Source organism: Lepisosteus oculatus, chromosome 2 (genome assembly GCF_040954835.1).
Source record: "Lepisosteus oculatus isolate fLepOcu1 chromosome 2, fLepOcu1.hap2, whole genome shotgun sequence".
Taxonomy (NCBI): domain Eukaryota; kingdom Metazoa; phylum Chordata; class Actinopteri; order Semionotiformes; family Lepisosteidae; genus Lepisosteus; species Lepisosteus oculatus.
The window spans coordinates 36832177-36838176 of NC_090697.1; positions in this window are offsets into that span (position 1 = coordinate 36832177).

Here is a 6000-nt window from a genome sequence, read left to right on the forward strand (position 1 = left end):
AGACGCAAAACTCACAGTATAAACATTTAACCTAATATTCAGGTTTTTAAGCAACTCTAGAAATAAAAATATAAATGTTCTAGTTTTAAAATACAAATAAGCTGATCGAGTTTTGGGCTTGTGTATTAGAAAATTTTGAAAAACCAAAGAAAATACTATTTTCTCACATTGTTGAAAACATGTGTTTTATTAAAATATACAAGTTATTATTAAAAGCTGTGAAATCTACATCTTGTTATAACAAGATCTACTTACATAACACTTTATATTGCTAATCTAATTTTCATTTAAACATTTAATTCTGTTTTCAGTCTTTTTAAATAGAAATCATATTTAAATACTAACCAAAGAACATTTCAAGCATGTGTATTGTAAACGAGCCATTAATATATTAATTCATACAGAGTGCAAAGAAAATATTTAGACAACAAAAGTATTTATTTAAACAACAAAAGACCTTATAGAATAGACATAGAAAATTCACACAATGTAGGTTATTAAAAGGAAGTTGAATGCTTCAAGTCAAAGCTGTTACTAATATCTTTACATCATACAAAAAAAACAGGAAAACTTTGTTACACAAAGAAGTAACATCAAGGTATTTAATAAACGTAAAATCACATATCTTGGCAATAAAGAGTAAAAAAAAGCTTAGATTTTTTCAAAAGATAGTTTTAAGATGGCCATTTATTGTAGGACATTTAATAATTCTATACTTCAAATCCTTTTTTGTTACAAAACATGACAACACACAGGAAGCAATCTGTCCCATCTTGTTTGGATGCTAGTGCCCAACAGACACAAAGATTTAATCTTGCCATTTCTCAAGAGACCAGATTATCAGATATCACAACATGACAGGATATCTTTTTTAGGATATCTTTTCTAGGCTCCCACAACTTTTTGAGCAAAAACCTACCTCTTGTTCTCAGTCTCCCTGTAGTTTTCACTTGCGTCCCTCTAGTTCATGTTGTACGGTCGATTCCGAAGAAGTCCATAGGATCAATGTTGTTAATACCAGCTTGGATGATTCCGAATACTTGAACCAGGCCCCCTTGTAATCTGCTGTGTTCACGTCTAAAAACGTCTATTCTTTTTTTTAAAAAAACTAACATGTCAGTGAAGGACATTCCTTTCAGTCATGGGAATGCATCTGGTGACTTTTCTCTGTACTGATTCCAGAGCAGCAATATCATTTTTCTTAACATGGGGACTTATCTTGTATTTGATATTCTAAATGAAAGATTAATTTCACCTAACGTTCCTTCATTCAAATTCTTAAACTTTCTTAAGGTGCCTTTGTACCACTTTTCTCTAACAGCACGTTTTTAGTTTGTCCTGAAATGTTATACTAAAAGCCTTTATCCCGTCACTACTTGAAAAAATTTGCTCTTACTTCCTCTTCCAAAGATGTGTCAAATACACGTCTAACATTTTTGACACCAGGTTCTTCCAAAAAGAAATACCCCTTTGATAGAATTTTCCTTGGATACAAGAAAGCCAAATGTGAAAGATACACATATAGAGAGAACCTATTTCCAATTTTAGTCCCCTTTTACTCTACACCCAAGGTTTTGCTGGTGCAAAAGGCAGTCCTGTTCAATACCTGACAGCATTTCACTGTAAAGGCTTGTTTAGGTGCAGCAGGCGTAGGTGCCATGAAAAGGGTTACACAAATGTAAATCATGGCAATTTTAATGTGCTTATTTTCTCAAACACCCTTTTCACTGAAAAATGTACTTTTGCTGCACAATGTCAAAAGTCTGAACTGAAACATATACTATATACAGAAAGAATAGATTTTTTTGTTTTAAAAGCATAGTGCACTAATGTGTACAAACAAGTGTTCATTCAACATTATGTACTATATTGGTTTCAAAAGAAGATTTACATCTTCATTAGGGCTTCTGAAATTCATTTTTGGCTTTAAGATGGCATAAGTGTCACGGGAACCCACCCCGAATCCCATAAAGTGCGTTATTTAGGACCCTATGAGGACGGTATAATCCGGGACTGGAGAAGGACAACAGGGAAAACAGAGCTGGTACAGGATGGGATTACAGACAGGGGGGCGGTGACGGCAGTGATCCAGTGCTCAGGGGGCATGGTGAAGGCGAACGAGTCCAAGGGGAGACCAATTGGTAAAACAGGGTGCAGTCCAAAATCCAATACTAGGAGATCCAAAGCCAAAGACAAACACAGAGAACAGAAACAGGAACAGGAACCAGGAACACGGAAGATAAAATCATAACGGAGCCAGGTCCTCTGAGTCCCTGACCCAGATGGTCAGGACACAGTTCTGAAGCCTATGCCATCGGGTCACTCCTGGAACCGCTGGTAGGCGGGCTTCCGGGTGTCCATCTTCCAATGCTGAGTTCAGAGCTTCAGAGGCACAGGGTTTAAATTATACAGGGAAAAACCAGGGACAGGTGTACGTAATAAAACTAAAATACATAAGGGTGGGAGCGCCCTCTAAAGGATGACGATCGTAAAAGTAAGACATGCAGAATCCTCGAAAGATTTGACACATTTCCAATACAGTTCTGATCCTAAATGTTAACATATATCTTAAATATTAAATGCATATACATTTATTTGAAATATTGTGCTGTTCTACCTTAAAGCACCAACCATTTACTGTAGGGAGTAAATGCAACCAACACAGGATTGAGATTACATTTTAGATCTCAGCTATATGAATCTTCAGTTTACAATTCAGAAGAACTGATTATGCAGACAATTCTGTTGTGCATAATAATAACATCTTTGTATTTTTTAAGATGTTCAAAAAGTTCTGAGTTGTCACAAACTAGCAGAAGAAAAGTGTTTAAACTAGAGAAAATGTTGAATACATTAACACCAAAATTAAAGGTAATGTTTTTGCAAGGACAAAAAAGTCTAATACTGTATTGGAATATTAAGCAGTGGGGGCAATTCAATCTTCCAATACATGGTATTTCCATAAATAATGTATACTTCAATATAAATACTTCAATTTTATTGGTTAAACACACTTAAAAAAAAATTACAGTTGGACATTCCTACATTCCATATTCTTACTTATAGATACATTTCACAGCAACGCTTTAATGTAATCTATTAATTGTGCATTATGATGATGGAGAGCGTAAAGCAAATCTAATTAAATGTGTTTTTATATATCTCTGAGATGTACAATACATGGGTATTTAAACATGTGGAAATTAGGAAAATGAATATTCTAGAAGGACATACTTGAAATTAATATACTGTATTTGTAAAACCATATATACAATTTATTAAATTGACTATCAGTATGAAATAGATTAAATTGCCATTCAATGTTTTGCTTTAGAACCAATGTGACTCTTGAGCACAGTTTATCACTTGGAAAGTAAAGCACTATCTTATTATGCTAATAAGTTTAAGTTAAAACGAACAATAGAATGTTTTTTAACAAGATCAGATTTAAATTGAATAAACATTGTGTTATTGCTGATTCTAGTACAAAATTGAGTTTCAAAAACAAAATGGGGCTGTTTTCAACTCCATTTCCATGTATGAAATACAGAATTAAAACTATAACATTTCAATGGATCTACTATATTTTGAAAAAATATTAAAATGCACCATGTTTCTCTTATTTTCTATTCCATGATGTACATGGAATGAAGATAACTGGGGCATCTGTTATTAAAAACAAAGTATGTTTAAGTAAGAAGCTTTGTATATGATATTACAAATGTAATATGTATTACAGATTACGCATTACACAGGTACCAAAGTTCCTCTTCATCCAAAATTACAATCTAAATTTAAAATTATCAACACTACACATACATGTTTACAAAAGTATACTTTATTTAGCATTATCAGAGAAATGTGTAACACAAGCAGAAAATTAAATTAGCATTTAATATCAGACTTTATTTAATCATTTAATGGAAAATAAACCTTTGCAAACTCCAAGCAAAAATAACACAAGGCTTTAAGTTTGAATATGTTTATTCTTAAAAAATACAATAAATTACTAGCAATATGCATAACTAAAATCAAACAAATTCATTAAATAAACAAAAAATAAAAAGTCTTCATAACTAAAGGTTAATAATAACTTAACTAACAATTACAAATATTGCTATTGTATTTTACCTTCCAGAGTTCCTAAGAAAAGTCAGTAAAAATATAGTTACAACATTTTAGTCATTGAAAATTAACCAATGGTGGCTTTAAAGTGATGTAAATCTAGAATACATGAACATGAGCTTTTTATTCTGAGAAAATGTTCTGGAAAGATTTTGAAATATAGCAGTCTAAAGTACTAAGGTATTAGGAAAGGGTCACGTTTAAGACATAAAAAAGTAATAAATAGAGCTATCGAATTGTTTCCTATCACTGAAGGGAAAAAAAGGGCAAAAAAAAAAAGGAAAGCCCACATTATTCAACCTTCAGAAAGATAGCACACCAATGAGAGTCAAAAGTATTGAAGGAGGGTATTTAAATATTCTTTTATTAAATTTGATATATTTTGTAGCTTTATAAAATCAATTTCTGAATTATTAATATACAAGTTTTACATTATTTACAAACATTATTTGTATTATCCAAACCACCTATATACATTTTATTTCTGATTATGGATTTCCTTATTTATTTTTCCTTAACGCTATCTATTCATACCATATAATGATATACACTTAATTGCATTAAAATGGAATACCTCTAGAAATATCATAGTATTTGATGCATGTTGTGGTCTTTTTAAACCAGAGCAAACACAGTGATATTACGAAGTTTCACTAAATGTGAACTATAAATATTATATATTTCAAAATATATAAACAAAACCTAAAGATGCATTCTGGAATTAATAGAATTAAGTCTTTAAAAGCTTGGTGAAATGTAATAACTTTTAATAATCTGAAACAGGATTTCCATTTAATTCTAAAAATGATTGACTAAATAGATTTTGAAATACAATCCTGTAAAAGGTTTTTAAATATACAACTTTAACAGTTTAAAAAATCTGTTTCTGATAATTACTGAAGTTCAGAATTTAGCTAATGCAGTGTATGCTGATCGTTGTTTTAAAGTTTCATGCTTTAAACTTTTATTTCAGTCAATTTTCTTTACTGATTATTGATTTTAGTTTTAAGAATTAAAAATTCCTATTTCTATATTTCAAGTAAGCAGTTACAGTGCAGCATATTTGCACATCAAAATTTCTTAATTTATTAAATTATGACATTTTAAAACTACTGGTCTCTAAGTCAATTAAATGTACTTTTTAAAACAGTGTATGTACACAAACATATAAGACTAAATAAGACCAGATAATTTTCTAAAATCATTCAAAGAAGTAAGACACTTCCAAATAAAAAATATAAATAATGTGTTAAAAGTAGTCTAATTTACAAGTGATATACTAAAATTGCATGGTGTGTTAGTATGAATTTCCAAAGAAAATACAAGTGTATTTACAAGTGGTTATTATCATTTTATTATATACTTTTAGGACGAAAAACATACAGAAGCGTAAATTCTCTAGGCACAGTGGAAATATTCGTTGAAAGAAAAAATCAAATGTTCTTTGCAAGATATTGTCACTAGAGGGCAGACAACTACTACTTTGTGCTTGGCTCCCATAGCATATTAAATTACTGTACTACGCTACAAAGCCATTAATAAGAAATGAATAAAGTCTACACCGTAGCTTTCCAATACAAATACAAACTAATTAAAAAGAAATTCGTGTATCATACTGTAAAATTAAATACTGAACCTCTTTGCTGATCATGATAAATATTAAGGCTTAGTTTCACACCCATCGATGAGTAGATTGATTGGTTTAATTCGTATTAACTCCCAATGTAAAAGATCTAGCAGGACTGTTTATAACTCCAATCTTGCTTCTGATGAGCGACGGGGAATAAAACACACGACCAATGTCAACTGAATGAAGCGCACTGTAATGCTAGATTTGAGATCTAAGTATAAGTGTCAGCTATTCATTATTTTTCA